Here is a 17,596-nt window from a genome sequence, read left to right as displayed (position 1 = left end):
GGTTTTGCATTTCATGACGGACCAGAGAGCAAAATACAAGCAATATTTTGCAATACAAGAAAATTGAGGCAAGGTGGCTAGACTAAAGAAGTAAATGTAATTTGTTAATGTGGTGTAAAGTTTGTTTTTAGACAACGGATCTGACTACCACTGTTGATGAGAGAATGTACAACTTTTAGCCATGTTTTTGTTACTTTTAAACCTAAGTTCTTTGCTTGGCTCAGGGAAAACAGATTCATTGGCTCCTGGTGGCATCATGCTGGTGACAGCAACGCATCAAATAAAAGAATACTGGAATTGATGTCTCAATACTCATCTGAGTCACTTAACGTCCATTTGCACACATCAAGTGCCAGTCTGATACCTGATAGTGAAATCAATGTCATGTATATAAAGTACAATACCGGATTAAACTCATCAGTATTATATGGTCATTAGCGCTGCAATTAAATGTTCATTAACTTACTCAAATAACCAAGGCCCACTTTGTGAGCTGTTCCCAGTCAGCTTCCAAACAAACTCGCTACCAACAATCCAAACCAACTACTGGAAAGGTATCACTGTTTGGACTTCACAAGCCAACGGAACAGAACGAAAGAATTCCGCTTTTGGGCCAGACCAAGTGTGTATTCCTGGTATGAATACACACTTTTAGCATAGCAAGAACACAACTGAGTATTGGAGTGTGAGCAACTGTGATAGAAAAAATGTGTCATCAGTTTAAAAGACGTACTCTGGTCTTTGCAGTATACTTTCAAATGTGTATGAACTAAACAGGAAAGTTCCACACAATACTACAAATATAAAGTAAGAAAATGATACCAAAACTACCTAACTCAAAGACAAACCCACACAACGAAGAGTTGGAGGATTTACATGACTTTTGAGCAAGAAAACTTTTGCTATTGCTGAAAAAAAATAACAACCCAAAACATGGCCTGTTTGTTCTCTGTGCAGAAACAAGAATTCTGCATAAAACCTAGGTTCACTGTTTGGCCCATGAGAGCAATGGACAAGCAAATGCACTTCTTTCTCATGTCTGGACATCATTTTGATGATGCGCTCTGTCCGATCTCCATGTTTGCTTAACAGGCAACACAAGACAACCCACTGCAACCTTGTGAGTTTGAAGCAGAGATGTACTGTTATTTTGAGCCTCTTGTCATCTGGAAGCAGCCAAAAATGTGTCACTGCCAGTCATTTCCTCTCAATATGAGAAATGGGCAAAAACAAAATGGACAGTGCTAAAAGGTGTTGCTAAGAGGAATGAGTGGCTGTTCATAAGTTTTGGAGGGTGTGGACCTAACCATGAGGAAGTTCAATGAAAGAAGCCCCTTATACTGGAAAACAACACTGAACATTGTAACCTTGTAATAGTAAGATTTTAAAATATATAATGAAAATGTATCATATGTAGTCATTTTTCAAGGAAAATAGGTTTTACAAGTTTTGATTTATTTGTTTTAATGTTATGGTCCCTGAAACACACAAGATGTTTTAACTCCATTTTACATGGCTGATTTAGCAGTGTAAATAAATTTTAAAAAACGAATTTTTTTGTCTGCTTCTTTATGTGAAGAGAAAAAATCCAGACGTTTAAAACCATGCCATAGTTTTTGACACAACAAAACAAAGAAAATAAAAGATTTGAATTAAGTTTTTCATATTTTTTTCTTAACTTCAATTGCAGATGGTAGTTCTTGATAGATGGGTGGATGAGAGTGGATAAATGAGGGGTGAGTCTTGTCAAGGAGGTGCACAGCCATAAAAGTGAGAACCAGATGCAAAGTATTGTACTATTCTGTACACACCAATTTGAAGTAAAACTATTCTTTTGTAATATAAAGTTGGGGTCTGGGGTGCCACGATACATATTTGGATAATTATTTGAAAAGGAGGTAGAGAGAAGTATAAACTAGTTTACTTATATTAAGATTTAACAAACAACAATACTTACAAGCCACATCTGAGAACAAGGTCTTCTATGCATGTTTTCACAAGAAGTTCTCTTGACTGCATTGACAGGACACTTGTGGTTTCATATTCTTCAAGAATCTGTGGTATTTTCTTCATGAGTACTGGCCAATTGTCCTCTTCCCTAATAAAATGGGCCTGTGGAAGATACATCATAGTTATTGCTGCAGTATGTTCAATGTCAGCACAATAATCTGAAGCAATCTACAAATTATTAAGAAAAAGTGAATGAAGTTGGTGGTTAAGTTAATAAACTTTAAATAGTGATGAGAATGATTCCCTTTGTAAACTGGTTACTTATTAAACATTCAACTCAGATTTGAAATGAACATGAGAACAATACAAAACAAATCTTGTCCAACTCAACAGACATCTGGTTTTGATTTATCTTCTCATGAGAAGCTTCAACAAGGGCCATCCAGTTGGCAGAAATAACATGGAATCTGTCAACGTCCTTAATTTGCAGATTGGTCTTAACATCAATATATTCCATAAAGTCAGAAATATCGATTAATATCCTGTCCAGAACCCAACCAGATTGCTGAATTTTCAATCAGATTATTAGTACCTGAATCAGGAATGATTTGTTTAGTGCTTTGTTTTGTTTTTTGTTTTTTTTTACAAGGACTTGGACAGACTTTGGGTCATCAAATGAGAAATGAGAGGATACACAAAATAATACAATTAGAACATTTTCATGTAGACAATAGAAAAAAACATCCTTAATATTCACTTTTGTTGACTTTTTATTTCAACACCATTATGAAAAATAAATTGTATACAAGACAAACTAAATTTGGATAACATTATACAGATTTTTTTCCCCTTCATACTCTTCTTTGATTATGATTCATCAGGATGCCCATTTGTACTATCACCACAAAATGACCTTTTTGGTTTTTGAGTAATGGGATGTAAGCCTGAGAGGCTAGTAAATCTCACAGCCTTTTGTCTTGGGTGTAGAAAACATTGTGCCATTGTTTTGTAGCATGAAAAGTTGAAAGTGTGAAGTGCCTGCCTTTGTATAATACCTGCTGTATATTGCATGCCAGCAGGATCTGAAGTCCACAAAACACTTGCAAAAAGCTACTCAAACAGCAAAACGGGAGTGCACACTTAGAAGTCATTATTAGAAGTCATTTGACTTGGAAGTCAAAATAGTCAAATAGAAGTCATTATTTAGGAACATAATGACTTCTACTTGAGTAATCTCTGAGTGCTTCTAAAACTTAGTAATGAGCATCATATTCAATAAGGTACTCCTGCTAGGTGAAACTTATTTGTTGCTCTATGTTGTACATTTACTAGTATTTCAGTCTTTCAAAAGGCTTACACAAAAATCCAATATAGATTTCTTCAGCCTGATCTCAGTAACAAAAACCTGGACAACTTTTATAGATTGAACTTGTACAAATACTTGCAAGACAAAGTAAAAGGGGTTTAAGTCAGGATAAAATAAAAGTATTCCAGTTTCCACAGAACTGAGTAACAAAGCCTGTGTGGTAGACATTGTCTGAAGTAATGATTGATATAGTAAAACTTCAACCATAAATAATTTAAGTTTTAACTCTACCACAAACTTTGGACAAATGAGACAATTACAGAAAACCCAACACTAATAAAATTGTATTTTAGAACCCAAATGATAAATGATAGCTAGTTGGCTAACTTTGCCATTAGACCCAGCACAACTTTTCAGATCCTTAAAGTTTTACTTTTTAAACTAACGATTTGACAAATTCCAAAAAGACAAAACATGATACCATTGCATTAAATAGATGTAAAGTACATACTTACTGAACTGGTTGAATTTACTCCAGAGGAGGCAGTCTCCATTTTTGTTTCCTTTGTCAACTTGGTCCATAAGCAGGAAAACCTTCTATCCCCTTTCATCAGTCTGCAAACATTTTTGTAGTGCTTCATCAATGGGAACTATAAATCATTATCAGATATATCATTGGAGAGTGGCATGGCTTTGTGGTGTTGTTTACCAGTGGCCTTGGTGACTAGAAGAGATTAGGGACCACAGGGACTGGAGCATATTTCAGACTCTGCTGTTGTTGAAAAGAATAGAAATTCTTTTTATTGTTCCACAGAGGAGAATTTCTGGTGCAACAACAGCAAAGTGACTAGCAATCAAAGCCAGTAGGTTCACACAAAGATATCAATACAAACTGACTAAAAGCAGAATAAATGATAAACAGGAATAGACGGAAATGAATAGATACTTTAAAAAAAACAAACACTAAAACCTACTTGGACTTGCTCTCAAGTACAGTGTTTGCTTTCCCACCATCTCCATGAAATGTGAAACATGAAAAGGAAAAAGATAATTGAAAAGTATCATCAAAAATCTGCTTCTTCAATCAGGCTCTAGTCAAGATGCCTCTGGTCACCTCCCTTTAGGTGTGACCAGATGTCACATCCTGCGACCAGAGGCACAGGGTGTGACACCTGAAGGGTATGCCTCTGGTCACGGGATCTTCACTTGGTGACAGGCCGGATAGTATCACAGGGAATAGAATACCCAGGTGTCCCTCCTAGGCCCAATGGCTTCCTTGACCTAAAATTGCAAAGGAAGGGAAGGATGGATGGGTGTGGCAGTAGCTCAGAAGTAAGGCACGCAACCCATGTAAAGAGGCCTCAGTCCTCAACGCAGCTGTCACGTTTTCGAGTACCGGCCCATTGACCTTTGTTGCATGTCTTCCTCCTCTCTCACAACCTACTTTCCTGTCATTTCACTTTCAAATAAAGGCCAGTAGTGCCAAAAAAATTCCTTAAGAAAGGGTAGGTTGGATGGATTCAACACATCCAAATCCAGATTCACTTATTGCCAGTGTAAATGTAAAATTACACTGCTATTGAGAAAACACAAGCTCCAAAAAGATACCCTTTAATATACTAATTATGCATTTAACCTTAGAAGCTCTACCAAGTAAACAATCCCTTTAGAATTATTTATTGTTGTTGGAATAGCTTAACTCAGAACAAAAAGAGTTCACCTCTGACGTAGAAACCTTTCAGTGGAAAAGGGCACAGGTGGGCGCTACTATATTGCTTACAGTAAAGGTCACATGTTTATTATGTGAGCAGACAGTAAGTAATGGACATCAGGGATCACTTTTTAATTTCTTTTCACAAAGACGGTCAGAAGTGATAGAACATATTTGATCGCCTCCGCTAAACAATGTCCTGATAAGAGTGATGCAATGAACATTTATTGAGGGGTTTTTAAAGAGGAAACAGCCTTTCTTCGACAGATTACTGATACAGTAATTCTGCAAGAATTCATTGATCTCATTGGGAAGTTTCATCCAATAGACTTCAACAAAAGGCTGTAATGAAAAGGTCTAACTGGCTTGTGGAAACTTAATTTTCCCCTTTCTATCTTGTAATGTTTCTCTAAGCTTTTCTTGTTCTTACACCTTTTTGCCCACCTCTGTTCTTGTTAATCCACTATTTCATTGCTGCCGCCTCCCTTTATCCTCTTGGTTCTCTCATTGTCTTCCACTCCTTTTTTCATTTCTCTCTCAAACATCATTCTTTCTTCCCCATCTCTTGTCTCAATCGCCACCACTCCATGTTGTACTTCCCAGTTCAGTATTTTAATTTAAGTGATGGGGTGTTTTCCAATGTCCAAACACTGACACATCATTTTAGATACACAATAGGCTTAACTAAGAACAAGCAAATGTAGCATGTATTTTTTTGTTTTGTTTTTTAATTTAAACTTACATGCAATATATGACAATGTGCAATAACATCATAGTGTTTGAAAATAAATAACTTTCCTGCCTGGTGTACATTTAATAAGTACCACATGAATGCTTTTTGACAATATTACATAGCTTAAAAAAAGAAACATGAAACTAATCTTTGCATTGGGAGTACATAAATTAAATATCTTAAGATTTAAATGGGTTCTAGTATGAGGTACATGGCTCAGTGTAAAGCGCTAGCCTTTTAGGATAGCAAATTTACATCATTGTTTGCCATTTCAGTAATTAAGCACCATCTCCTGGGTGCCCCTAAATCTTGATGGGATCTATGTGGTACTTAATAGGGAACTCATGGGGCCTTTTTGGAAAGGACCGGAAAAAAAAAACAGCTTACCAAGTGTCAATTAAAGCAGAAAAACAGGATGACGGGAAAGCCCACAAAAATGTACAATATATAAAGCAAAGAGGAAACAGGAAAAAATGCTTGTAGAATAGTTGATAATGTCAGAAGTCAAGACAATTTTTTGTAAGTTTTTTGGTATGAAATTATCTGCACCTACAGTGCTGTATGTGAACACAACACATCCTTTTTAAAAGCATTAAAGATGCTTTTCAAAATGATTTCATTGCTTTAACTGGTATATTTTTTAATATGTGAAAAGAGTAGTTGCATGAATTTACTAGGAGTATCCATATCAACCTGTGCCTGGTTTTCAATTTTTCTAGCAGGTTTGTTTGATTGCATCCTCACATGGTTTCATGTCTTGCTCACCTCATGTGCAGCTGCAAGTTTTGTTATCACTTAATATTAATCTCACCATATTGTTCCGGATGTTTTGTCTGCACTTTAGTTCTGCTCAAACATCCGCCATCTCAATATTTCTTTGCATCTTTCACTGACTCAGTTGGTAAATGTCAACTGGCTGAGTGTTGAAATAAACAACAAAGAAAATGATATTTTGAGAAATTCTGGTGATAAATGCAGGGTAGAAGGATTTTCAAAACAGGCAATTGGGCAGAAGAGAGGGTCATCTGTTGAAGAAATAAAAAAATGATATGACTGGGTAGGAACAACAAAAAGGGCAGAAATGATGATAATTAAAGGTCACAAGCAGAATGAGGCAAAACCCAAGAACACCTGAAGTGCCTGGGATTAGTTCAGAACATTTTGCAATCACAGCGGCAGCAAGAGGTCACACAGGTCTAAATGTCTTAAAGTGGAATGGAAGAAATCAAAGCTGGACCTGAACCAAAATAGCTGGCACTTTAGTCTGAATGAAAATGCTTCTTCAGGTGATGGTTGTTTGTGATTTCCACTGCAGTCTAATGACCTGCAAAGATTAGGCAAAGTGGTCCAGTGATTTATGAAAAAAAGGAAACCTTTTATGGTTACTGTGACAGATGGGGCAAAGCAATAGTGCAGAAGAGTAAATCTAAAGAGGATTTGTTAACAGGGGTTTTTGGGTGCACCTGTTTGTATTTGAGCTTTAAAACACAAGCTAAGAGAGCATTATGCCACTATCAAAGTTCAGTAGCATAGTTGAACTAGCATTTCTACATCATGGAATGCCTTTAAGTGGAGAACTTTTCTTACTATGTATCTGATACAGTAGCAAACACAAACTAATCTTCAGCTGAGTCGGTATGCCACTATTTTATTTATTTATTATTTCTGAAGTGGCATAAGTTTTGCAACTTTGCACATATATCGCACAAATGCAGTGCAGCTATAAAACATAAATAAATTCTAAACAAAAGCTGTAGAAAACACCCACTACCCTGGGACATGCTGCACGTTGTTTTGCCCGACTCCTTTGATGATTCCCAGTTGGGAAAGGTTTGCATCAGGCTGCAGTAGTTAGGAGGACAGTCAGCATGAAGATTTGGTACAGAAACGTGTTAGTGTGGGTGTAGGTAAAGATGGAAGTTTGCAAGGGTGTGAGAGAAAACAGACTTGCCTGACCTTTGTAGCAGTCAAAGATGTTTGGATTTTTAAAACTGAATTTGGATGTCATTGGGTAGTATGAACTGATTACCAATCTAAACATGTTTTGCTGAGACACCATCTATGCTGCAAACAGATTATTGTTTTAAGACTATACTTAATAAAAAAAACAGACACACTCAGACTCACTTCAGATATGATATTATGAACTGTATAAATTCATGTTTAGTTCCACATAAGGAGACTTTATGTTTAGAAACAATAATGTGAAGGCAGCTTTGAAATGTTCTATAATATAAAATTTTCTGTTTTTTCTAATGTCGATAATTGACACAAACTGCTGAAAGAAACATTTGAAATACCGGATTATTAAAAAAGGTTGAAGACTCTGATGAGATAATAGCCTCAACAGAGAGCGACTTTGAAAAATGAATTAGTAGATGTGGTTCCAGCTAATTATTTCTGCAAAAAAATTACATATATATTAATATTATTCATCATTTACTAAAGCATGGATTGAAACCATAGAAATCAGTTACTTTGGATAGTTGATGGAATTGAGAGTTTAATTAGTAGCAAAAATCTATAACTATAACAATCAATGTTCTTCCTGGAAACCGGTCTGAAAGCTGCCAGCTCTTTTACAGTCAAACAGCTAATGGTGTTGCTTTGAAATGTTTGCATGCATACTTCTTTTCAGTAGCTTGGCTTTCATCTTTCAATATTCCATTTTCAAACCACAGTCTAATACAAGTGCAGCTCTTCATAAGATTTCAAAAAACAACATGGTAAATAGTTTTAGTGTATTGCAGCAAATAGTAAAATTGGAAAGATTTTTCTTAAAATTACAGCTCAGACAGGGAACCATGTGGTGCTGCAAGCGTACCATACACAGTCCTTGATCCAGCTGTCCTAGGTTAGCGTCCTGACCCCAAGCCATTTACTGCATGTCCTCCCCTTTCTCTGCCCTTCTTCCTGTCGAGCCACTAATGAATAAACACCACTAGTGCCAAGAAGAGGCATGAAATGTTCCACTGAGTTCTATTAAAGCTACAATGTGTAACTTTTACAAAAACATGCTATATTTATTTAAATTGTCACCATATTGTGACAAAATCGTATGAGGCAGATAATGTACAAGCTCCTCTATCTCCTTCCAGTGATATTATTGGTGTCTTAAGAAATGCGCCACTCTCCGGAAGACAACCAATCAGGAGCCAGGAGGAGGGTCTTAGTGCTGTCAATCAACCTAATGTACACTCTGCTCATTGTGGTAATGGCAGAGAAACAACTAACTAGCCTTATTTATTCATGGCAGGCTATGTTATGGTGAACCAGCAACAGTGTAGCAGAGAGATAGGTAGATTGTTTGAGCAGCATGTACATGAGTGATTGACAGCACAGCACTAAAACCGTCCTCCTGGCTCAAATTGGTTCTTTCTGATGGGATGATGTATTTCTGCAAATTTCAGCAGGATAATTAAGATGGCAAAGGAGCTCAATTTTTTTCACAGACTATCCATCTACTACTGCCACAACGTAGTGTTTCAACAAATATGTTAAAACACTACATATTTTAGTGCAGTATGTCAATAAGATTGATATACTGCAGCTTTTAATCAATGGTTAATCATGCTGTATGTATGTCTTGTACATAGATCTCTGGTTGGTCCATATCAACAATTGGAGACATTTGTCTTCTGCTGATGCTACTGTATATCAGGACAACTTTTGATACTATAAACTGCTGTGTCTTCTGTAATATTGCTGGTATTTCTGGCTCTGCGTCAAAAGTTTCTCTTTATAAACTAAGGCTGTTCAGTTTGTAAAGATAAATTAGTACAATATTAAGTGAAAGGTAAACCTAAATCTTTTTTAGTGTATGAAACATATTTATGAATGTGTCCTTTTGTATCTTGATGTTTAGCAAAGAGAATGATTGTATTCACTTTGCTATTAAGGTGTGCAGACAAGAAGTGTGGTGAAGAACCATTTACCTTAACCGAGACAGAGAGGACAAATGGAGGAGACCGGATCACTGCAGGGAGAAAAGGAGATTGAGCATCTTACAAAGAATGACAAATCATTAAATTCATACCTAGGCCTGGGGGCAATTCCAAATTACGCAAGTCAAGGTGAAATTGTAATTGGGGACAATACAAAATTCAATTATCTCTGTTAGTTCACTTTATTATCTTGGATCCGCTCCTCTAATGGCATGGTTACATAATTCCGGGGTGCACTGGATGCCTCTTCTGGTGTTTTATCTGCTTCTTTCTTCTTTCTTTGTGTGCTTTGATGTCTTCTCACACGCTAAAGAAAGGGAAGAGGACATGTCACAGGTCAGTGAAACTTGAGGCTCTTCTCATACTACTCAAGATGAAATGTCTTGCTTAGTATTAGAGGTCAAACGAAAAAGTAGACTGGTGCAAAATTGCAGTAACAGTAGCTCAAATAACTGCAAATTACAGCAAAGACATATGGAACACCATATTTAAACACATAAGTCACACCTTGTAGCAGATAAACAACAGCAAAAGACCATACAGTATGCCGCTAGCTGGAAGCAAGAAACTGAAAAATGTGCACAGATTGGAAGAACGATGAGCCTCGATTTTCACTGCAAGACTCAGATGATAGGATCACAATTTGGTGTAATAACTTAAAGGTAGGGCAATAGTAAACAACAATATTACAATATTAATTTTAGCATCACAAAGTTATTATATTTTGAAATGTTTAAAGATCAAAAATTGCCCCAAGGTAGCAAATAATCCTTTGTCCTTTTTTTTGTTGTTGTTGCTGGCTCCATTCACATCTGTATTTTCATCTACTATAAGCAAATAAAAAACATAATTTAAAAAATCATCTTGATCCCACTCTTATTCAGATGAATAATTAATTTTAAGTGGAGAATTAGTGACAAGAGGGGGGAAATTGGGAAACACTGCTTGGAAGGGAAGCAGAGACCACCGATTATAGTGAGCAGCGCCTTTAAAAACTTTAACAACACCACCTGGAGACCACAGCTTGAGCTTACCCAGTTTGAAGAAATATGTTTTAATTTAACCTCTATTTTGTCTTCAATGAAGTCCAACCTTTTCTCCCTTCCACAACTATATGCCCACTAACATACAAAATCACACCTTATAAATATACATTACTGTTATAATTACATGAGTTGTCTTCCTCTAATGAACTTATTGTTGTAAATGAGAGGCACTGTCCAATTATGAGGGAAGGTACGTATTTATTGATTTTGCCATTCATCAGTTGTTGAGGTCATTACCAGCGTGGCAGCTGTGATGATAATCTTGATCATAAATGGATAATTCAAGCAGCATCGTGAAGTGCAGGGGGGAAAAAAATTAAATTAAAACAAAGCATTAAAGTGAGGTGCAATCAAAATTAAGACTTAAGTGCAAAACTAAACTATTAAATGAATTCATTACTTTTAAAACATCGGACAGATTTTAATTTCACAAGTTAAAATAATGAAGAGGAGTCATTTTAAATTAGATTGCAAATGAAAACTCATGAAAATAATATGTTTATTATATAAACATATAATTGAGCAACAACTGGGGTTATTTTCATGTACATGGAAGTGCCTGTATTAAGGAGAATGATTATGATAAAATATTAATATAAGTCTCTGATTAGTTGTTTCCGATCAACTTCACTCGCCAACCACCAATTGAAAACTAATTACCGGATATGATGAAAATAATGAAATATTTCGCGTGTCTGGATTGTCTCTATCAAGTGCTTGAGTTCTCTCGGGTCCTTCATTAAGATGCACCAGAGCAATTAATGAGCTCATTAGATTTAGTAATCATCTAATCAGTGCGTGGATAATATGTCTGACTTGGAATAGAAATTAGAACTCATCAAACAAACAAATCAACAGTTGAGGTCATTAGGAGGATGTTGATGCAGAAGGCTGGAACATCTTCTACAACCTTTTCAAACCAGAAGGAGTAATTTGACATCTGAATATAGATAAACAAATAGAAAGTGGCTTGTGCTTATAAGATAACTGCTATGATTATTAATAAGAAATTAAGTTTCAAACAATTTTAGTTGCACATTCTTTTGACATTAAGAATCATTGATTAGACTGTCATCATTGGACAACAAAAATACAAGATGAAAGCATCATGCACACTATAATCCAAAATTTCTCCTTTCTGCTACATCCAAATTGTCACTGATGAGGAATTCATAAACAATCACAAAAGGGAGAAATTATGCACACTAGCTTTGTTGTGTTCAAAAGAACAAACAAGGCACCAGCCAATCAAATGACAGAAACTCTCTGCTTTTCGTTGATGATGACGACTTGTGATTAACCAAGATAAGCGAAATAATGCCTTTGAACGCACAGCATGTACGCCAGCATAAGACCACAACAACTGTCGCTGGTGTCTCTCTTGTCTGAAACAGTGACGCCTGGCTACATTTTGCACCAGCTCAACCAAATGATGACAATGAGCCAGGCCGTTGTCACACAAACAGCGGTCTACACAGTCACCAGTGACACACCAGAGTTAGATCAAAATTTCAGAGAGCACCTGTGAAATTTGGTGGAACAGGACATTCACATCATAGATGTGGCATTCCTTATTCTGGAGCAACTACGCTATTCCGTCACGTCAATATAGCTCAAAATCTCTGCAGAATGCTTTGAAACCTTCTTGAGTATATGCCACCAACTTTGTAGGTAGTTCTAAAGGCAAAAAGATGTCAGAGTCAGTACTAGCAGGGTGAATCGTATAAAGTTGGTGGTGAGTACATAATTCAACTAAAAGTAGCAGAGAATGCACACAAAGTAGCAAAAACACAAGACTGAAGCAGTGACATTAGGGAGAGCACCAATTGAAGAGTTATGATAAAATGCTTTAAAAACAACAGGAGGTACACTGATGTACTATACAACAAAATAGACAAATCAAGTGATATATTCATTTGATAATGACACTGCAAATTAATCAACATGGCAGTGTAAATATTCAGGAAGTAGCACAATAGCTAAATTCCATCCTTTAATGATGATAATAGTAAGAAAAAAGAAAAAATCATCCCATGAAACCCAATAGTGGTATGCATAAACTCCACTGTCAGACTCTAGTTCATACTCTTGTATGATTGAGTTGAAGTTAGTCTTCAAAGTTCTCCAAACTTTGTGCAGATCTAATATGCGGAGGTGATGAGTAAGAGCAGCAACTGTAAAAGCAACATGACCGAGCTACATCCAAGTCTAGATCTTAGAACATCCAAATTTGACAGAAAATCCATCGTCTCATCAATAGAGCTGAGAGCAAGGCTGAGAGATATTTCCAAGTCAAGATGTGGGATGCTGATGGATTACAACTAAAGGAGCTCAAATTGAATGCAAGCATATGCAATCAGGTTGCAATCACTTTTTATTTTTTTAAATTCCACACTAGCAGATTTGTTTGATGTTCAATGTAATTCTACAGAATATAAATTCTATTAAATGTAAAAAAAAATACTTTAAAATGTTTAAAACCTGGCATTCCAAGTCCATTACAATGTTGTCTTGGTCTGTCACCTTTCTTTTCACATGATGCGCAAAATGCTCTGAATGGTCCTTGGTTTTTTGACTTTTCAACAACTGACAGGCATTCATGCTTGCTCAGTTTGTGTTAGTTTTTCTGCTGGCATCTGGGCATATTTTCAATTAAGGAAAAAATCTCCTTTTCAAAAATTTTCAATAGTGTAGCTGAGGTCAGAAAACAATGTTCAAAAAAATGTGACAAGATAAAGTGGGTGAAACTCTTTTGGTTTTGCCTCCAACAGAAATCGGCAGGTGAAATTCTTAGGTCAACTCCTTAAGAAATCCAGTAATTATGTATATTACATTCACATTAATATGAAGTCACGTGTATTCTACTTCTTTCGGTTTATTTAATTTAAAATAAACCCAATTCTGAATTAGGTTTATTTTAAACCTAAGTAAATCTGCTTTTACTTAGGTTTGTAGAACCTAAGTAGAAAAGCAGATCTACTTTTGTGCCTTGAACCTCATCTAGGATTTTGGATCCTCCTACCTTCTACCAGTCTTCATTACAACCATTCCTACCATTTACTTAACTTTTGCCCAAGGTGCCAACTGTTAGGAGTGGGGGGATTTGTTAGGTCATTTACCTGAGATGCAGCCCCATCCCAACTTTAATTTCAAGCCAGTTCCAAAAGACTTCTGAGATGACCTTCCACATCCTTTAAACTCACTGAGATGCAGTTGTTGATTGTAAAATATCAATTAACCTTTAAAAATTAAGCAGATAATGAGTTCCCAAAGCATCAAACTGTATAGGTACAACCTTAATTTAAAAAGTATTTATGAAGTTTATGTACTCTGGAAAAAATGCTGCTGCTGTTCGTATTATTTCTCCTGCACTGAGCATGCGAGTCAATGGAGGAGATGCCACATTAGAAGTGAGGTGAAGCAGAAGAAGTTTGCTTCGATGGAAGTAGGAGGAAAAAAGGGTATAAACAAATGTCAACTGTACAAGAAGGACTCCCTGGGACTAGCAGAAGTGTCATGATTAGCTCAAGCGTGGCAAGTGAGCAGCCTGATGCAATCTCCAGTGCCAAGGGAGCAGGAGCACCTTGCCAAAACACACTTTCACAAGTGCAGAGTTAGTCAAACAGAAAGGATAGGAAAACGGGGAATAAAAAAAAGCTAAAAAGAGACCAACGATAAATAGGAAGGCAAGTGTATTAATAATGACAGTGTCCAATATCAACTTTTGCTTATGAAGCTCCAAAAAGCCACTTTAACTACTAACTGCTTTGTGCATGATCTTTGAACTAAATGAATAGAAACAAAATGAGGTTTTTTTTAGGTCTTCCATTTTCTTATTTTGTATTCTTAACGGCATGGTGTATACACACTATACAGCAAGAAAAAAAATTACATATACCAATCGCTGCCATAGCCACAAGTGTATAAAATCCAGTACCCACACATGAAGACTGATTCAGTAACATTTGTGAAAGAATGAGTCAGTCTCAGGAGTTCAGTGAATTCAAGCAAAGTCAGATGTCACCTGTGGAAATTTTCTTGCTTTTAAATATTTCACAGTCAACCATTATTACAATACGTGGATGCGATTAAAAACAACAGCAACTCGGAGAGAGTGCAAAGAGGTCACCAACTTTCACCAGAGTCTGCATGTGGCCTTCAGCTTGGCTCAAGAGCAGTGCATAACGAGCTTTGTGTAATGGATTTCCAGTCTTAAATCACCAAGTGTAACGCAGAGTTGGAAGCAGTGTAGTAGATAAAGCCACCGCCTGTATCTAGAGCAGTGCTCAAGAGTGACGCATTATTTCTCACTGTATGGCAACCCACTGGATAAGTCAGTTTGGTATATATTTGCCAGGAAAGCGACCTTTGCTTCCTGGTATTATGTCAAGCGAAGATGTTGGAGCGTAGGGAGGATTATGGTGTGGGACTATTTTTCCAAGAGTTGTACTCTGCCCTTTAGTTCTAGTTAAATGATCTCCGAATACATCAGCATGCTAATACCTTTAGCATACTCCTGACTCTCTGGGACAGTTTGGGTATGCCCGCTTAAATATTTCTGAAATTTTTTAAAATTGCATATGAACACACATTAAGTGAAGATCTGATTTAAATATCATCTATCAAACAGTTGCAACTGTGTAGCGTTCCTAAATTGTGAAAAGAAACCCCCGCCCCAAAACAGCAGTTTAAATTTAACATCCCATTATGCAGTATACAAACTAAGAAAAAAATCTAAAGGAATATTTTCTGTCAAGCTTAGGTGTACATGATTGTGTGACATCTGAGGCTGTTCTTTCATTTTGTTGTATTGATGGTCAAAACTACAAACCCCCACTTAAGCCTGTGGAAATAGTCATAGCTTGACAGGCCTGTCACTGCAGCAGTGCTACAATTACTGTTCTGCAGAAAGATAATTAAAGTGGCTTGCAGGCAGATGAGTTTAAATGAGCTAGTCCAACAGAACTTTAATCAGACAGCAAAATCACAAACTGTTTTCACTGACATGGGAGGACCACATGAATAAAGTTTGCAAAATTCTTACAGATAGGGATATTGCAGAAGTGAGATTTGGATATTTTACTGAGGTTTGCAAATGCATTTATACCACTGAAACACTTATAATTTTTCATGTTGCAACCACAAACTGTAATGTATTTTGGGGGGTTCTTTATGTGATATATGAACAAAGTGTCCACAATAGTTGTGAACTGAAACAAAACTACTAATCAGGTGACTTCTGCCTGCAGAAGAAAACAACTTAGCAAGTAGTGTCTACTTGTGCATAATTTAATCTCAGTACAAATACAGATGTTCTGTGAAGGGCTCAGATGTTTTCTATCCAAAGTCTAGAGTATCTCATCATCTGAAAATGATAAACATATGGCAGAAATGCAAATCTACAAAGACATGGCTGTCCATCTAAATTGATAGACCAAGAAAGAAGAGGATTACTCAGATATGTTCCCTATGGTAGCTCTGAAAGGATTGTAAAGATCCACAACTCAGGTGGTAGAATGCTGGCCTTTGAAGAAGAAAAACAATTAGAAGTTTAATTTGGAGTTTGCTATGTGGGAGAGATGGCAAACAAATGGAAGAACGTGCTCTGCTCAGAAGAGAGTAAAACCTATTCTTCTGATCTACATGAAATATTCAGTGTAAAACTAACAACGGATGCCACTACCAACAAACACATTGGAACTGTGCAATGATCTATAAACCAATGATAATTTTCATGTAAAATTGTAATTTTACATGAAAAAAATAATACCTTTAATCTATTTATTTTGCTTTTAACCAAGACACATTTTCATTCCACTTTTAGCCAAGATATCCTTATAATACTCACAGCTGTGCCGTTTTTAACATACACCTGTTTAACAACTCACAAATTTAATGGGACTAATATGCTAAGGGGCTTAGCCTTAGCTTTTAACATTTGCAACATACATCTTTAGAACCAGTTAGCACATGTTGCTCATTGCCAACAGCACAATAACACAATTACTCAATGTCAGGATACAAATGAAGCTTGTTTAACTAAAAAGTAACTTGATAACAGTATAAAACAAAATCAAAATGGCGCCCGCGGCATCACCCTTCACTTCAGCATTTTCAGTTTTTTCACATAGTTCAAAACCTAACAAAACATATTGTTTACCAGCAGAGTTATGCATCCACATTTAGCTGTGTTTCTTATAAGAGCTCTACAATCCCTTTCATTATGTTTTTATCCGAAACTAACCTGTAAAACACAAGGAAATGATGAGGAAGACAACTGGCGCAGTTTTTCAATGCTGATTTCTGCCATATTGGAGAGGGAGGCCTATATGACCTCGTTTTTCTGTCTCACAGAACAATGCGCCGCCTCTTCTGGCATGGAGGTGTAACTACAACTAAAATATAGTCATCCCCAAAGTGACGTTTTCTCTAATTTACCAATACGAATATTTATGTGATTATATATATTAGTGTGTCACATAACAAAATGTGAAAAGCTTAAAGGGCATGAATATACAGAAAGAAACTAATGAATGTTCTGGCTATAATACTGTCAAAATCTTTAACACCACAGAAGCATGAATGATACCAAAGCATCAGTAATAGGACATCATCAAAATTAAAAATTAAAAAATAACGTCTGACTTTTACCAATATGCTAAATATTCCTGAGTGCCGGGTATATATGAACTCAATCCATGCAGGCTTGTGTGTTTATCAACCATCAGTACGGCGCATGATGCAAGAAAAAGTTATCCCCAAGGCAAATGGAAGTAAATGATGTTTGGCAAATCCGAAATTATGCTTTCCTCTTGATGTGAATTCGTAAGTTAGAGGGAGTTTGTTTACTTGAGGAAGAGAGAAACTAGGAGAGAGAGTTTGTTTGAATATAAGAAATGATCACAG

At 36.3% G+C, this 17,596-nt stretch overlaps 1 protein-coding gene across 3 annotated transcripts in view; it reads right to left on the bottom strand.

Annotated features, from left to right (window-relative positions):
- Positions 1-16,996, bottom strand: part of LOC102228210 (protocadherin-15-like) — a 295,528-nt gene extending 278,532 nt beyond the window's left edge. For all 3 annotated transcript variants that reach the window (XM_023340889.1, XM_023340890.1, XM_023340891.1), the window contains exons 1-6: positions 16,935-16,996; positions 9,826-9,951; positions 4,231-9,676; positions 3,966-4,028; positions 3,772-3,871; positions 1,958-2,112 (exon numbers count right to left, since the gene is read on the bottom strand). The gene's annotated coding sequence lies outside the window, so the exon portion shown is untranslated. The remainder of the gene's footprint in view (positions 1-1,957; positions 2,113-3,771; positions 3,872-3,965; positions 4,029-4,230; positions 9,677-9,825; positions 9,952-16,934) is intronic.
- Between the last annotated feature and the right edge of the window lie 600 nt (positions 16,997-17,596).

The sequence above is a fragment of the Xiphophorus maculatus genome, chromosome 10 (genome assembly GCF_002775205.1).
Source record: "Xiphophorus maculatus strain JP 163 A chromosome 10, X_maculatus-5.0-male, whole genome shotgun sequence".
Taxonomy (NCBI): domain Eukaryota; kingdom Metazoa; phylum Chordata; class Actinopteri; order Cyprinodontiformes; family Poeciliidae; genus Xiphophorus; species Xiphophorus maculatus.
The sequence above is the reverse complement of the archived record's forward strand: the minus strand, read 5'-3'. Positions and strand labels throughout refer to the sequence as shown.